Consider the following 17,994-nt stretch of genomic DNA (forward strand, 5'->3'; position numbering starts at 1 on the left):
ATATAGAGGCGTGTTTAAGATAATTCTTATCATTGGTTGGTTAATAAAAATATGGTTTCAAGATTGATGCACAAACATATTAGAAGGGCACTTTTATGATGTATGTGAAATAATCACATTATTAAGCAAAATAATAGGTAATCTATAGGCAATAATACTCCATATATAGATATTCTATATGAGGGACATGACTAATTCCACAAACTATAAGATTGACTAGGCTTTTCTCATTAGTGGAATCATATAATAGCTAGTGTGTATTGTTGCCTAGATGCATGAATTTGTAGTTTCCATACAACTAAGAAATGATAATGTTTCTAAGTACAAACCAAGTGGGAACTATGGACCCACTAATCTTATTTGTAACCACTTGCCACGACTATATTATGATAACTCTCTTATTGATAATAGAGAGTATCTAATCAATTTATTAAGACCCTGATTATGGTCATGGTAGACCACACAAAGAATGACTTCCATAGGAGGCTAAGAAGGTGATCAATGAACAAGAGTTTGTTTCATTCAATCCTTAACATTAACTATCATTAAGGTGGAAGAATTTAGTGAACAACCTCTTATGCTACCTAGGTACCCTAATTTCATATTCTATTAGAATTAAACAAGTAGTTAGAGTTCATTCTATTTTTAAATCCAAGCATAGAGGGGGGACTATAATGATCCATCATCATTGAGTGTTTTTAATTAGATAAGAAGGGATTTTGAAAGGGCCCTGATCCCTTGTGCAAAGAGAAAGATGAAGCATTAATCCCAACAAAACAACAAAACAAAACAGCTCCAAAGCAACAAAACAACAAGAGGCGGAATAACTAAAGCAAAAATGAACCATCCTAAAATCAGGGTGGTTTAAAAAATTGATCCAAAGCTCTTTGATTGAGCACAAAGGAAGGACCCTTCTCTCCAAATCCTATTTTCTTGAGACAATGAAGGGACATAATATCATTGGCACATCCATCATTAGAACCCAAAGCATTATATATCCTTGAACAATCCAAAGGGGAGCTCCCTTGATTAGAATCAATATTTTGAATCTCCTAGGAAATAGGGAAAGTTTCATCCTTATTTTTCTCCTTACAAGCATGACAAATAACTGAAGAGTACTCATACTCAAACTTCTACACCCATTTTCCAAATTTAGAGATAGGTTAATCTAGGTAGGTAGATCTTGATCGCCATTGAGTGAGGATGCCAAGAATATCTTTGATATAGACAAAAAAATGGGATTAAACTAGGGCTCAAGGACAAAGATATTACTATGTATAACTTGAGAGCATTCAGAACTATACCCTTATTTGATCCAAGGGGTTATATGGAAGAGAAGATAGTGAGAAAGTATGTTTATGTGACTAATTTAGAGACTTTTTTGGAAAATTTTGCCAAAAAATCTCAATTTAGAGAAAGTGATTATTGTAATACCTTACTTTGTTTTGTCTTAGCTTGAAAAAAAAAGTCTAGTTTAGATTATTTTCCTATAAAGAAAAATGCTCTAACAATATTGTTATCAAATGCAAATATTTAGAAGCTATTCCATATGATATTCTTGATAAAACCATTTCTTTTATAGAATCTAGAAAGGTAAATATTTTAAGATTTGACTATGGAGATAGCCACCCAAGATCTAGAGGTCTAATGGAAAGCACAACAAAATGAGAAGATCAATATGACATGAATAAACTATATTCCTATCAATGAATTCAAGTTTACAATATGAATGATTGAGATTTGTGTGGAAGAAAAAGTGAGACTAGGTTAACATGCCCTAATCCTACCTTTTGACACACATTACGGAATACGAAAGAGCCTAGAGATATCACACAATTGGCTACTTCTTTTGGTGAAAGAGAGAGCCACGGGATATCTATTAGGATTTCTATTCCCTTGTTGAAATTGTAAGATCAAGTAATGCAAGTTCAAACCCTAATCCCAAAATGCAAGTATGAACTAATAACAAGATTGCAGAATTGAGATTAAACAATGAATAGCTGTAAATACAAGGATGAAATAAGAATGCAGATGTGTACCCGAAGTCAAAATCGGACTGAAAATGTTCGGGATGGGGGTACGGGTGCCACTGTCCTGAAAACTGCACCAGAAACTACTGTTCTACACTCTGGAACACTGTTGGAAAGTTGTCTGAAAGCTGTCTGTCTGGAGGACTAGGGCGCCCAGTGCCTCTGTCCCAGGGACCAGGGCACCCAGCACCCCTGTCCCAGTCTTTTGCTCTGCAATTTGATACAGAGTGCTGTCTCGACCTTCTCTCTCTGGATCTGTATCCCGCGGCGTCGTCTGAATCCCGAAACCTGCAATGATATCTGAAAAAGGGTGTATGGGTGGCTATATAGGGTTTTGCCTTAGTCAAACCCCCGCTTCGATGATTTCCACCTCCACGAATAGCCAAGTTGTTTTGTAAAATGTATTGTGTGTGCAGACCTAGTGTGTGTGCAAGGTCCTAAAATGCAAGAAAGCAAACTAGAGCAACCTAGAAAGTAAACCCTAATTGCTTGTAAATGATAACGTAAATGCTCTAAATCAAGATGCAAAGTGATCTAAAGCATGAATAAATGATGTATTGAAGCTTATGTAAAGACATGAAAACAACATGAAATCATACCCAACCCTCAAGGGAGGAGTACAAGCCAATCTTCAGTCGGTAATCTCCTATTGTTCTTCAATGTCTTCCAAGCCCTACATGGATGAATGGAATTGATAAATGCTTGATAGAGGGATGTTGTAAGATGTTGAAGTCTTCAAAGATCTGCTCTTTCGCTGCATGTGAAGTTCCTGAAAACAAAAATCCGATCCTTTCAAATGAAGAAAGAGAGCTCTTATGTATGAAACCCTAGGTCGCAATTTCATCTTTTGGCCGACCTAGAGATTGAATATCCCGCCAATTTCTTGGGGTTAAGCTTTATTTTATGATTGGATCGCGCTCCTAAAATTTTGGGAAAAATGTCCGGGACCGTGTGCACTCCGGGCGCCACGGTCCCGACAACTTTTCACCAAATTTTCAGGACCGTCAGATATGATGATTTTAGAGAGAATCCTGAAGTTACAGGTGATTTCGAGATGTTTTGACCCCCGAAATCAAGCCCCCAAGCTCAGAATAGGGCCTAATTAGGGTTTTTGATTGAGTGATGTATTGGAGGAATAAAATGCGAAGGGCGCGCTTTAGTGAAAGGGCCCAACTTTATGATGTAGAGAATGATGAAATAGAACCTTTAGACCTAATTAATTCGATTAATTAAGTGCTAAAGGGGAAATGCCATGCAAAGTGCAACTGCGCCAAGGCGGGTGCTAAACTAGGTGTTAAATTGTACTGCTTTAGCAAGTGCGTACAATTTATGACGTTACAAGATTATAAATAGAACCCCTTGATTATATAGGTCAAGATGAGACATGTAGGATATCATAAGATTATGAAAGTATCTTAATCTTATGATGTGAGACATAAAGTGATAAGTATCCTATGTATACCTTAAGTAAACTTAAATGATAAGGCATAAAAATGACCTAATAGTGGAATTAGCTAGGTAATATCCCTATTACACCAACAATTATTGCTACTTGTTCTTTGATTCATCTCATTGATATGGCTCAAATTGAAATAATTCATTTCATCAATCAGAAAAAATATATTCAAAATTTTACTAAGCAATAAAACAAGTCTCGTGATCCTTACTTTCCTTAAACTAGCCCCTTTGGTTGCTAGCCCTTTACTCACAAGCATTACTCTCACAAAAAATATAAACTAATTTTTTTGTAAGTGATCCTTTAATCATCATCATTTTCATGCTCCGAGCACACTTACCTTTGCAAGTGCAAGTATCCCAAGCCTCGATCCAAAACTATAATCTACTATATTTGCAACAAGCTTTGCCACATCACTTCAAATTGCTCTTGTAAGAACACAATTATTAAATTAGTCTACATGAATAATGCAATATCATGGAGGGGTGTAGTAGAAGAAGACATATATCTCTATAAACAATATGACTTTTTTCAATTTGTTCTCAAAGATCAATAATGAAAATAATGAAGATGGGGTTTTTAGTATGATATATGAATTAACTGAACTACATACTATAAGAATGAATAGGTCTCAAGAAGATCAAGGAAGTAGAGGAGAGAGGATCTCCCTATACTAGTAACACATTTAGAGGAAGGTAAATCACAATCTTCTTTTAAAACTTTTATAGTGACTCTACAAGTTACTAGACCTTTCCTAATTTCTTTCAAATTAGTAAACTAATGAAGATTGGTTAATAAATAAGTTAACTAGGAAGCCAAAACTCCTTCATGAGATTCATATAGAAGGCCAATATCTTAATTGTGCAAATGGGATATAGAAGTGAAGAAGAAGATTTTGAAGAAAAATTTTGTGGAAGATTCGAAGAAGGGTGTTCTTCTAGCCATCCTACCATCGATCATTCTTAATTTTGAAGAAACAAAAGGTGAAGAAGCAATTTCCCATATTCATAACTGGTTCCATTTAAGAAATCAAGAAAAGCAACCTACACACCTTGAACCTAAATGTACAAATTGAAGGACAAGATGACTTCTTCCTCCGTCCATAGCTCTTATTGCTATTGACGGAGGCCCAGGCATCGCTATTTACACAACCCATTTTGGGCTCCCTTGCGGTCATCCTCACTGGTTATGTGCCAACTCTTGGCACTTCGTTTCCCCGTTCCCCACTGCGGCCATGTTTGTCACACCAATGATCTCTACAGGTTCACTACAGAGACGGGATGAATGAGAGGTAGGATTTTGTAAAGAGGCAGGATTTATGAAAGGACTTGGTTTTTTCTTTTTTTTTTAAGTAATGCATGCGGTCATCGGAATTTTGACGAACACGGGCACTTTTTCTAAAAAAACCCTAATGTCATTGCCAATTCCTTCTCCGTTGAAACCAAATGTTGCATTATCGTCGAAATTCTGACAAAATCAGGCATATTTTCAAAAAAAAATCAAGTTTGATCACAATTTACCTTCTCCATCGGAAACCTTCATTGGCATTTTAGGCTAAATGTATTAGTGCTATAAGCTAGCGGTAAGTGATTGATCTTAAGCCTCTTCATGTTTTCAATTTTGAATTTTTTTGCTCATTTTTCAAGTTTTTTGCATGTGTGGGGTCAGGTTTCATGTTTTATCGTGCGAGATAGGATTTTGTCTTCTATGAGTAACTGGTAATTTTTCTTTTGTTGTTTAAGGTCATTTAAATTGTCATTCGAGATGCACCCTTGTATCATACGATAGGTCTATTAAAAGACCATTTTTGTCGCACGGGACCCAATAGTTTGTCATTTGGGGTTTTTCTGTCATACGAAAGCTATTCCTAGCTCGTACGAGATTCTGTCCCTCTATGTTTTGTTGTTCGAGAGATAGTGAGCATTTTTGAAGGTCTAAACATGAAAATTTGATTTTGCATTTGACTCAGTTGGATTTGCTTGATGATTTACTTCTCTTGTAGGCTAATTTGAAATGTTTTTTGATGCTTCGTTGTTGGGTTTTTGTAGGTTTTATTACCTCATGTGCTATTTAGATGCATTTATCCTCCTACTATGGCATTAGTTCAACATTTATCTGAGGTTGAGCAGGCTCATATTGATGTATGTGGTTTGACTCATCTTCTTAGTTTGCCAGATATTCGTGTGAGTCACGGAATGCTCACAACATTGGTAGAGAGATTCTATTCAGAGCATAACACTTTTCATCTTCCAGTGGGGGAGTTGACTATCACTCCTGAGGATGAATATAGGATCCTCCGTATCCCTTTTGTTGGGGATAAGGTGGATTATGATTTAGGGCACCTTCTAGGATTACAGGTAGTGAGGCATATCTTCAGAGATCTTGACATTTTGACTCATTCTAGTAGTTGGGACATATTGATGAGAAGATACAGTGAGGAGTTTCCTCTGGCATGTGTTCTAGCAGGATTCATTGGTTGTTTCTTGATGCCAAATAGAGGGCAGCAAGGTTTCCAGTGTGGTTGGGGTAGGATGTTGATGAGATTGATGGAGTCCCCTCAGAGGCTTGGCTGGGGTTCTTGCTTGCTTGCTCACATGTATCGTGAGATGGATGAGATCGTGTATAGAGATGGTCGGAGCATGGCCACAGGTGTATATATTTTATAGGTTTGGGCTTGGGAGCATCTTTCCATTTGTCGGTAGGTGGTAGATGATAGTAGAGAGCTCAGGCAGCTGATTATATACAGGTATGCTGGTTATATTACGTAGCCCCATCTAGGCAAGATAGATTTTTGGTGGCGATAATTAGACGATTTGATAGCCGTAGTGTGGAGATCTTATAGAGGTTTGGAGCCTTGGAATGACTGGTGGCTAGTCCGCAAGGACCTTTTTGTCACACGCCCATTTATTGGGAGATCGTAGACCATTATGTAGTGGTTCATTGTATCATGGGTGATTAGGCAGTATGGCCAGCCTCAGGGGATCTTGTGGAGTTTATAGCGTATGCGCATTACATGGATGAGGAGAGACAAGGATGGTTTCCATGATTATCTTATGCCTTGGCCATGCAAGAGCTGATTGGTCTATAACACCTCAGATGGGATTATATGGATGATGTTGTGGATGTGGGGGTATTGCCCTAATATAGAGAATGGTTCCAGAGCATCCTTTTCCTAGGTTTACTGATCCGGGTGAGCAAGCACCTCACGTAGAGGATATTGAGGATGATTCCCTTGCATAGGTATAGGGATAGGGTCCGAGACAGGGATAGAAAGCCAAGGCTCTGAGGCAGACAGGTGGTGATCCTGGTACTAGTAGCAGCAGGGTTCCAGCTGAGGGTGGATGACAAAGGGGTGAGGGTGGATCCCTTGGGAGAGTAGGAGTGAGATTGGGTGAAGCTGAGGAGGAGCAAGTAGCTCCGAGATAGGTCCAAAAGTGGAGGGAGGAGAAGGGTGGTACTAGAGGTGGAGATGGGGGTGGAGAGCCTGCGAGAGAGTAGGGGACCGGCACAGGATGATCGATGAGAGCACATCTTGCAAAGTTGCAGTCACAGTTGCCAGTGGCTCAGACTCAGCTAGTAGAGTAAGACTGACAGCTTGTAGAGGTGAGGGCTGAGAGAGATCGACAGTTGGCTAAGTTAAGAGAAAAGCATGATCGTCAGCTTGCGGCGATGAGAGCGGAGCAAGACACCCTCCAGCAAGAGGTTTTGCATCAAAACAACAGGGCAGCCTACTATGTCATAGCATATAGCATGGCAGTTCCAGTAGTGCAGTAGGTGATTCCTTATTCTCAGTATATGGCACATTCTGAGGGAGCTCGGGCAACTCGACAGGATCCTGGTCATCAGGCTCCTCCTCCTCCACTAGGTGATGAGGGAGAGGCTTAGAGCTAGATATTCTTCTTGTAGCTCGGATATATTTTTTGTAGACACACCCATTTTTTTGTAGCCTATATGATTCTTGCTCTGATGGGAGTTTGCATATTGTCATTCAACATCATTTTGTACCTTTAGACTTGACATGATATATATATATATATACGAGATCTGATTTGACATCATCGTACTTGTGTTGATTCATTTATGAGATGTCTTTTATATGCTTTATTCTATATGTATGCATTTCTTTTCAATATGAATGTATGTAATGCAAATGATTATGGATGTCTATTTTTGGTTATTTTCATATGGAAATAAATGAATGAGCAATGAGTAATATGAGTAATGCAATGTTTTCATTTTTCTATGCAATAAGATGAATGCAGATGAGTAAATAATGAAATGTATGAATCTACATTAAATGTTATGTATGCAACTAACATCTCAAACCACAAGTACTCGATCAAATAAATGATGATAAATACACCACTTAGCATAAGAAATGATGATTCTTTCAACTCTCTTTCAGAAGATAAAGATATTATTACCATACCGAAATCACTCTAAATTCACAAAAATGCAGAATGATATGCAAAATGAAATGTGAAATGATATGTAAAATGCATCTTAAACCTAGTCACTGGATTTAAAATACTTAAGATTTATCACTGAGCATAAAGAACACAACAGGAAGGTTAGAGTTCCTTTCTTTTTCAATGTGTAGTATTAATTATCTTGTCTGCAATGACCGTTTTTCATTCATATCCTTGGACAAATTTCATAGGGACCCAAATTGCATCATATAGAAATTCCCTCAGAATAGACAAAGAAATGATATGGACCTCATTGTAGCATACAAATAAGTGGAGTAGAGGTATGTGAGGCGATTTCACCTTGTTGTGAAGGCTCTTATCACAGACACCCAGCTAATTTATATGTTTCTAGATCATTGGGATCATTCTTACAAGCAGAAAACAAAGAAAATATTATGCCCCAAATCCTTGCTCCTCTTAGTCACAATAGACTTCCTCAAGTTACTCAGAGGGATAATAATTGAAAACCAATATAAAAGATAGCACACAAAGAAAATTTTCATTCATAGCTCAAACTGTTTAGTGATTGTTTTCCATTATGTTGTTTTGCTTGTTTACTTAGTGATAAAAACTCTTTGGTAGTTAGGAGACAGGTGATTGACTCAAAGTGGACGACCAGGATTCACTGACAGAAAGATGACTTGTTTGACACTACTTAGGATATGTAAATTGCTCTGTCGAGTAACCTAAGACTAGGATGCTGATCAGTTTCAAGTCATGAGGGTTCCATTGAACCAGGATGTCATGAAAGTGACTGAAAGATATGTACATGCAAAAGCAAAGATGCATGAAAGCGGGAAATGCCAACGTTGTGTTGATAGATGGAGCGCTTGAGTACAAGAGGTGCCTATTTGCCAGGTTTTCACCTGCTTGGCAGAGATTCATTTTTTTTTTTTTACCAAGGTGCCTATTTACCAGGTTTTCACTAGGGCATTTTCTTTCTTTTTATTTTTTTTTCTTTTGATGATTTTTCTCTTTTTTTTTTTTTCAGGACTTTTTCCAACTATACAAGTTGGTGGCACGGAGAATGCTAAGAGAAGAATTTCTTCAAGTGGATGGTTTTAATTGGTTCACGGAGTTGTTCTCCTTCCAATTTTGAGAGTTGATAGGCACCAGAGATGAATACTACAGTAATAATGTAGGGACCCAGCCAGTTGGGTTCAAACTTCCCTTTATTGTCGTGAAACTGTTGATTTTTTGAATTTTCTCTCAAAACTAGGTCACCAACTTGAAATTATCTTTGTCTAACTTTCTTGTTATATCCTTTGGAAATTCTCTTTTGATATACTCTGAGATAATCAAATGCCACTTACCGATGCTCATCCAACAATTCAAGTTCTTGCAATCTAGATACTCTATGATCTTCATCAGTAACAAGACCTTGCAAAGAAACTCTTAGAGATGGTATTTCTACTTCAATAGGTAGTACTACTTCAGACCCATACACCAAAGAGAAAGGTGTAGCCCTAGTAGGTGTTCTGATACTTGTTATGTAAGCCCACAGTGCAGGATTGAGCTGTAGATGCCAATCCTTCCTAGATTTGTTCACTGTTCTATGCAAGATAGTCAGTAGGTTTTTGTTAGACACCTTAGCTTGTCCATTACCTTGAGGGTAATATACTGATGACCAGTGTTGCTTTATTTTGAGTTTCTCAAAAAGCTCATCCAAATATTTATTCTTAAACTATCCTCCATTATCAGTCATGATAGATGAAGGTATCCCATACCTATAGATGATATAGTTCAGGATGAACAAAGCAACTTGTTTACTGGTTGCTTTAAAGAGCGGAACTGCTTCTACCCACTTGGTGAAATACTCAGTGGTAGTTATGATGAATTTATGTCTGTTGGATGAAGTAGGATATATCTGACCAATGAGGTCAAAGGCCCATTGCTGAAAAGGCCAGTGTGTTATAAATGGTATGAGGTCCCTTGTTGGGGCATGTATGGGATTTCCATGAAGCTGACATTTCTCACAAGTCTTAGCAAATTGGATGGTGTCTTTTTCCATGTCTGGCCAGTAGTAGCCAGCCCATAGTATTTTCCAAGCTAAAGTAAGGCCATTCGAATGAGATCCACAAATACCTTCATGGACTTCTGATAATGCACGTTTAGATTCTTCAGTTTCTAGACATCTAAGAAATGTATTGTCTAAACCTTGTCTAAATAAATTGTTAGCTATGATAACATACCGTGAAGCATTTCGAGTTAGGTTTCTTTTCTCATTTTGGGTAAGATTTCCAGGGATAATTTGGTCACATAGATAGGAATAGATGTGGTTGTATCGGGATGAGTCATGTCCAATAATAGAATAGAATATTGGGGTCTTAGAAGAATCATAAGTGGGGTAATATAACTCTTCCACCAGGAAATCAAAGCGAAAATTGGACTCCTATAACTCAAGTATAGATGCCAAGGTATCCATAGCATCTGTTGCTCTGTTTGCAGACCTAGGAATATGTTGGAATGATACATAAGTAAAATACTTCTTAAGATCATCAACCATTCTCTTATAAGGCATCATTTTCTCATCTCAAGTCTAATATGTATCATTGATTTGATTAACCACCAACTGAGAATCTCCATAAATATATAATTCTTCAACCTTCCATTCAATAGCTAGTTTTATCCCATTCACCAAAGCTTCATATTCTGCAATGTTGTTTGTGCAAGGGAATAGAATCTTATAAGATTTTGGGATTGAATACTTCTAAGGAGTAATGAATAATATGCCAGCACCTGAACCATTTTGAGTAAAGGACCCATCAAAGAATATTTTCCAAGGTTGTTGAGTAAGGTGAATTATAGATTCATCTGGAAACTATGTGTAGCAATTGAGCGTCCTCAAGCGAAGCTTCAGCAGGTTGATCAGCAATTACCTATCCTTTTATGGCTTTGCGTTCCACATATTTAATGTCAAACTCTATAAGGATCATGACCCATTTTGCTAATCTTCCTGTAAGTGTTGCCTTATTGAGAAGATACTTGAGTGGATCAATTTTAGCCACTAGCTTGACTGAATGTGCTAGCATGTAGTGTCTCAGTTTTTGTGATGCAAAGACTAATGCCAAGCATGATTTTTCTATTATAGTGTAGTTCATTTCATAAGACACCAATGTCCTGCTGATGTAATAAATAGATCATTCCTTTTTATTGTCATCTTGTTGCGCCAGAAGTGCCCCCAGTGATGAATCAGTTGCTGATATATATAAGATTAGTGTTTCACCCTGAATCAGTGGCATCAATATCAGTGGATTTGATAGGTACTCTTTTATCTGTTGAAGATATTGTTCGCACTACTAATCCCAGTTGTATATTATTCCTTTTCTCAATACCTTTGTGAAAGGTTGAGCTTTGTCTACTAGCTGAGAAATGAATCATCTGATGGATTAGAGACGTCCCTGTAGACTTCTCATTTGACTGATGTTCTTTGGAGGTAGCATTTCCATTATAGCTTGGACCTTTTTAGGATCAACCTTGATTCCCTTCTTTGAAACGATATAGCCAAGTAGTTTACCAGATGTCACTCTGAATGCACACTTCTTTGGATTTAATCAGAGTTTGAAGTTTTCCATTTTGTCGAGTATAGGACCTAACTCTTGAATATGCATTAATCTTTACATAGTCTTCACTAAGGTGTCATCAACATAATCTTCCATATTCTTATGCATCATGTCATGAAAGATGGTTGTAACTGCTCTTTGATAGGTTTCTCCTGCGTTCTTAGCCCAAATGGCATGACGTTCTAGCAAAAGGTTCCCCATACATAGGTGAAAGCTATCTTTTCTTGATCTCCTAGAGCTATTTTGATTTGATTGTATCAAGAGAATCCATCCATTAGTGAGTACATTTCATACCCAGCACTATCATATCAATATTTGATAATGGAAAGTCATCCTTCGGACATGCTTTGTTAAGATCTCTAAAGTCAGTACAAACTTTGATAGACTTGTCTACCTTTGACACAGGTACTATCTTTGAAATCCATTCGACATAATCTATAGCTTTGATGAATCCAGCTTTGAGCAATTTTTCTAGTTCAGCCTTGACTAATAGTGCTACATGCAGGTGCATCTTACGAAGTTTTTGCTTAACTAGTTTTACTCCTAGTGTAATTGAAAGATGGTGCATAATGAGATCAAGAGCCAAGCCTGGCATATTAGAGTATGTCCATGCAAATTTTATTTTCTTTTCTAAGAATAGCTGAGTGAACTCCTTCAATTCTTCTGTTGATAGTGATTGAGCTACATGGATGATGTGTGTTGTCTCTTGACTCCCAATGTTCACTGGTTGAGTTGGCTCGATCAATATGGAGGACCTTTCTTGGAAATGACTTGGCAATATATGAAGTATCTCACCTTCAGGTGCCTTAGAGAGGTTTTCACCTTTAGGTACGTCCTTTATTTTCTAACACCGCCACAATGTGTTTCTTGCCATCAAATCTTTTATTTTTATTTTTCTTGTTTTTGTGACTAAGATACTTGATATCCACTTCAGTCATATTTTCACTTTGTTCACTGGTGGAAGAGTCTATAGGTTCGACTGCATTGAGATAATAGGCTAATGTATAGTCATTAGCAAAAGTAGTTATATTCATGGGGTGGTTTTGTAAAGTACAGTCAATCAATTCAGGATGTACTAAGGAGAAATCTTGGATAGGTTCAAGAGCATTCATGGTATTATTATCACATCAGCGGATCAAAAAGTTGAGTTCCAGAAGAATAGCATGCATAATTGTCTCGAGACTAGGAAGAGTCAGATCATGATTAGTAAAGTTCACGTTAATATTTAGTTGATCTAATCTGATAGAAATACTTGTAACATTGTTCACTACGCTAGAATGGACGTCATATCATGGTTCAACAATGATAAGATTAGTAGACATATTTTCATTGTTTGTATTAGCTGATTCAGAATTTGAGGCTGAGTAGATATTGTCCTGAATAGGACTGTCATCAAATTCATCAGGTGAAGTTTTTGAATCTTCTTCAAGTGATTTAATAAGTGTATGTATGGTATCAACACCAACATCTCTAATACTGCAAGTTCCTTCATGTTGTGGTTCATTTGTCACCTGTATCTAACACACTTGTTGACATGATCTTGATGTTTCTATGATTTGCTGTCATCTATTCCATTCAGCTTCTTCTGGATTGATAATTGGTTCTTGTTTTGTAGCTTCCAACTCTTCTTGTGTAGTGCTATACCTGATTTGTTCTATTTTAGGATAGGGGTACATAGATGAGAAGCTTTCTGGTATTCTTCCTTCTTTCAATCCTTGTTCATAATTTTCTTGTCTCTTTTGTCTAATTTCCTGTATTTCTTTCTCTAGTTTTATATGCATCAGCTCTTGAGCATCATTTATGACATCACTGGACTCTTCTGGAGTTTCTATAGTGGATGTGTTTGAGAGGTGGTCAGGACCCCATTCATACTTGCTTGAATCAGTCTCTAAATCATCTACTTGTTGCCTACCAGTATATGTGACTGGAACTTTTAGTGGTGCAAACAATTCTCTGATTCTTACTACTTCATCTTTTATATCCTCAAGGACCTCATAGAAAATGCAAAACCATTAACAAAACTAGTTTGGAGATTGCAACCGGTACTTAGACTGGAGGTAATATCTTTCACTTGAACACTGGTCATAAGATATGTCTGATTGCTCATATTAATGAGAGTTAGTTATAACATAAGAGGTTGTGTCATGTTAATTTTGATTCTATTGTTAAGATCAGTTCAACAAAGGCAGTTAGAGATATACCTAAGATTATAAACCCTCATAATCTGGTATGTAAGGAATGTCAATTGGGAAAACAAGTAAGAACTTCTTTTAAGAGCTTACACGATAAATCTAATGATGTCCTTGATTTGATTCATACTGAATTATGTGGCCCAACAAGGACTAGAAGCTTTCAAGGTGATAGATACTTCATGATTATTCTAGAATGATGTGGGTGACTTTTCTTAGAAATAAGTCTGAAGCTTTTGAGAAATTCAAGATCTTTAAAGAAAAGGTGGACACTAAAACTAGATTGAAAATCAAATGTATGAGATTAGATCAAGGCGGTGAGTTGAATTCTCATGAATTTAACAGTTATTGTGAGTCAAATGGAATTAGGAGACAACTATCTGCACCCCGGACTCCTCAGCAAAATGGAGTAGTGGAAAGTAAGAATAGAATCATTTTGGATGCAACAAGAATCCTGACGATGGAAGCCAAATTGCCTCACATTTACTGGAGAGAAGAAATAAGTACAGTAGTCTACACATTCAACAAAGTTCACATCAAAGGTGAAACCGATGAATTATGGTTTGGACATACACCTACTATTAAATATTTCAAAATTTTTAGAAGTAAATGTTATATCAAAAAGGATGATTCAATTGGGAAGTTTGATCCTAGATGTGATGAAGGGATATTTCTTGGATATTCAATTCAAAGAAAAGCATATAGATGTTATAACAAAAGATTGCAGAAAATTGTGGAGAGCGCTAATGTGAAAGTGGATGAGAAATACAAAAATAAATCTATATCATATGATAGGGAACCGATAGTGGAAATAATCACAACTGAATCAGCAATTCCTCAACCAACACAAGACACTAAGATAGTTACACCAATACAATTAGAAAATTCAACTGTGACTGATGATCAGAACAGTGAACCTGAAGTTTAGAAGACACCAAGGTATGTAAGGTTAAATCATTGGAGATAGGAACAAGGGAGTTATGAAAAGAAGAAGACTGGCAAATGAAGAGGTATGTCTTATTTCTCAAATTGAACCGGCATCTATTATTGAAGCTTGTAAAGATAAACATTGGTTAAAGGCTATGGAAGATGAATTAGATCATATAGAGAAGAATGAGACTTGGACTTTAGTTCCCTAGCCTAAAAATAAGAATGTTATTGGAACTAAATGGGTTTGTAGGAATAAACTAAATGAGGATGGTCAAGTTGTAAGAAACAAGGCTAGAGTGGTTTGTAAAAAATATTCTCAAATGGAAGGAATTGGTTATGGTTAGACATTTGCACCTCTAGCTAGAATTGAATTTGTTAGACTATTTCTTGCCTATGCAGCTTATAAGAACTATAAGGTTTATCAAATGGATGTTAAATGTGCATTCTTGAATGGTGAACTTGAAGAAGAGGCATACATTGAGCAACTTGATGGATTTTCACTGACAGATGATAAAGATATGGTTTGCAAGTTAAGGAAAGCTTTATATGGATTGAAACAAGCTCCTAGAGCTTGGTATGCAAGGTTGGATAAATATCTTTTGAAGCTTGGTTTTACTAAAGGCAGTGCTAACAATAATTTTTATTATAAAACCAGTGATGATGATATTCTGAATATTGAAGTATTTGTTGATGATATCATTTTTGGAGGTGAAGATAAATTGTACATGGAATTCTCTAATAATATGAAGAATGAATTTCAAATGTCGATGATTGGTGAGATGAGATTTTTCTTAGGTTTACAGATTACTCAAACTGACAAAGGCATCTTTATTTGTCAAACTAAGTATCTAAGGGAATTGTTGAAGAAATTGGTATGGATAATTCCATACCAGTAAGTACTACTATGGTGACAAGTGATGAAATCATCTATCAAAGACACATTTACACCGATAAATTCGACAAGGTATAAGTCTATGATTGGGGGCTTATTATATCTAACTTAGACTAGACCAGATATTATGAATGCAATAAGTATTGTTTCAAGATATCAAAGTAATCCTATAGAAAATCATGAATGTGCAGTAAAGAGGATATTCTTGTATTTACAAGGAACAACAAAATATGGCTTATGGTATTCTAGAGATGATAACTTCACTTTATGTGCATATACAGATTTAGATTGGGTAGGAGATACCGATGAGAGGAAGAGAACTTCTGGTGGATCTTTCTTTCTTGGAAAGAAATTGGTTTCATGGATCAACAAAAAATAGTCATGTATTTGTTTATCTATTGCAGAAGTTGAATATATTGCAGCAGCAACTAATTGCACTCAAGTCTTATGGATGAAGCAAATGTCGAAGGATATCAATGTAAATTGTAGTGAACTAGTAGGTATCTATTGTGATAAATTTGCAACTATTGACATGTCTAAGAATCTGGTATTTCACTCTAAGACTAAACACATATTAATAAAATATAACGTGTTGAAGGACAAGGTGGAAGAAAAGGAAGTCAAATTGGTTTATGTGAACACTAAACAATAGATTGCAGATATATTCACTAAACCATTGTCTAAGGAATCATTTGAGTATTTGAGGGATAGGTTAGGGGTATCTACCCCTTCAACAGAAACTTAATTAATGGAGTAGACCATCAGTTTGGTATGCATTAGCAAATTTATCCTTTTCTCCAGGTTGATGTAGTGGTGCTACTACTCAGGGGGAGTAGTCAACTTTGAGATTCATATAATTTTGATATCTATGTCATATCTTTGGCATTGATGTCAAAGGGGGAGAGTTCTATGTGAAAAATAATGTTTATGTGAAAAATTCAGATCAGTTTCAGATTGGACTACACTCCTCGGGGGGAGTTGCTAGGATTTTTCAGTTTTTCATTGTTATATCTTCTATGAGAAATGTTTGGCACTTCTTGGCACTTAAATGTTTTATTTTTTCACATCTAGTCTTGCCATCACTACCAAAGGGGGAGATTGTTGGCAATATAGAGGAATTGATTATGTGTTGCATTGATGTTTTTTCATTGATGTCAACACTAGCTATTATGGTTGGTTACCAACACACAAGTTTTGGTTATTGGTAGAAGATATTGTGTTACCAGTAAGGGTTTAAGGTTTAACTGATAGATCTTTTACTGAGAATCTTTGACATAATGCAAGTTGTGTTGGTGTGGCTTCTAGATGGAATTCAAGATGCAGAAGGTGATCCTTGATCGTGCCTTGACTGGTTGAGACATCACTTTGGCATGGTGGACCCAGATTAGGTCTGGTACCTATCTAGGTTATGGACCAGTATCATGTTAACGTGTTCTCTACACATTACCAGGATGTTTTATGGATTGGTTAATGTTGTTTTGGTCTTAAACCAACATGGCATATCATTGTAATATGGATGTATGTACTGATCTTATTATAATATCTTTTAGGTAGCCAAACTAATTGGTTTAGGCCTTAGGGTTTGTATAAATTCATGTATGATCTCATTGTAGGTCGTGTATTGTGGTCGTGGGATGAAATATCATATGCAAATGATATTTGGTCGATCATAGGTGATCAAATTGGGTTTAAGTAAGATGTCAAAGGCCTCTGGTATTGAGCTTAACTGAGACTGTAATTAGGCATGGTAAATGCTATCTCTGGAAGTTCATTCTTTTGGATTGTTGTACAATTATCTTGAAGTGGTTATAACCTCTATGTAGTCAGTGAGACTCCTTTGTAATGAGCAGTATGCTCTAGGTAGTGTGCCTTCCTACATGTGCAAGCCCCTTATTGTATCACATACTTTCTACAAAAGTATCATCTTACTATGGGTAGGATTCCCACCATGGTTTTTCCCTTTACTGAGTTTTCCATGTACAAATCATGGCGTTATGTGGTATGGTTGCATTGTGTTAATTCTCTATTTCATTCTTAAGTTTTACTGCTTACCAGTATTTATTTTTTCTATTATGATATTCAATATTTATGTGCTCCGATTAAAGGTTATAAATTGGTTTAAGAGAGAATTAGGTTTTTGTTGTGTTACCGACCTATTGATTTGTTTATAAGGTTGATGAGTTGTTTTGATTAAGAATCAGTAAAGTTTCAGTTGAGTGTGTGGCTGTAGAACCTGATGATGTATCTACAATTTGTGTAAAGGCACATAGGAGCATGAAAAGGATCTGAACAAGCAAGTGTAGTGTTATTCAAACAGATCAGCAAAACCCCTGTTGTTTTCTAACAATTATAGCAATTGAAATCCCCTAACTGGGTAAGCTCTAACAAGCTTAGTGCTAATCAAATCCTCTAACCAGGTGGTCCATTAGCTTGGATTTCAAATCCCCTATTGAGGTTACTCCTGA

This window comes from Cryptomeria japonica, chromosome 1 (genome assembly GCF_030272615.1).
Source record: "Cryptomeria japonica chromosome 1, Sugi_1.0, whole genome shotgun sequence".
Taxonomy (NCBI): Eukaryota; Viridiplantae; Streptophyta; class Pinopsida; order Cupressales; family Cupressaceae; genus Cryptomeria; species Cryptomeria japonica.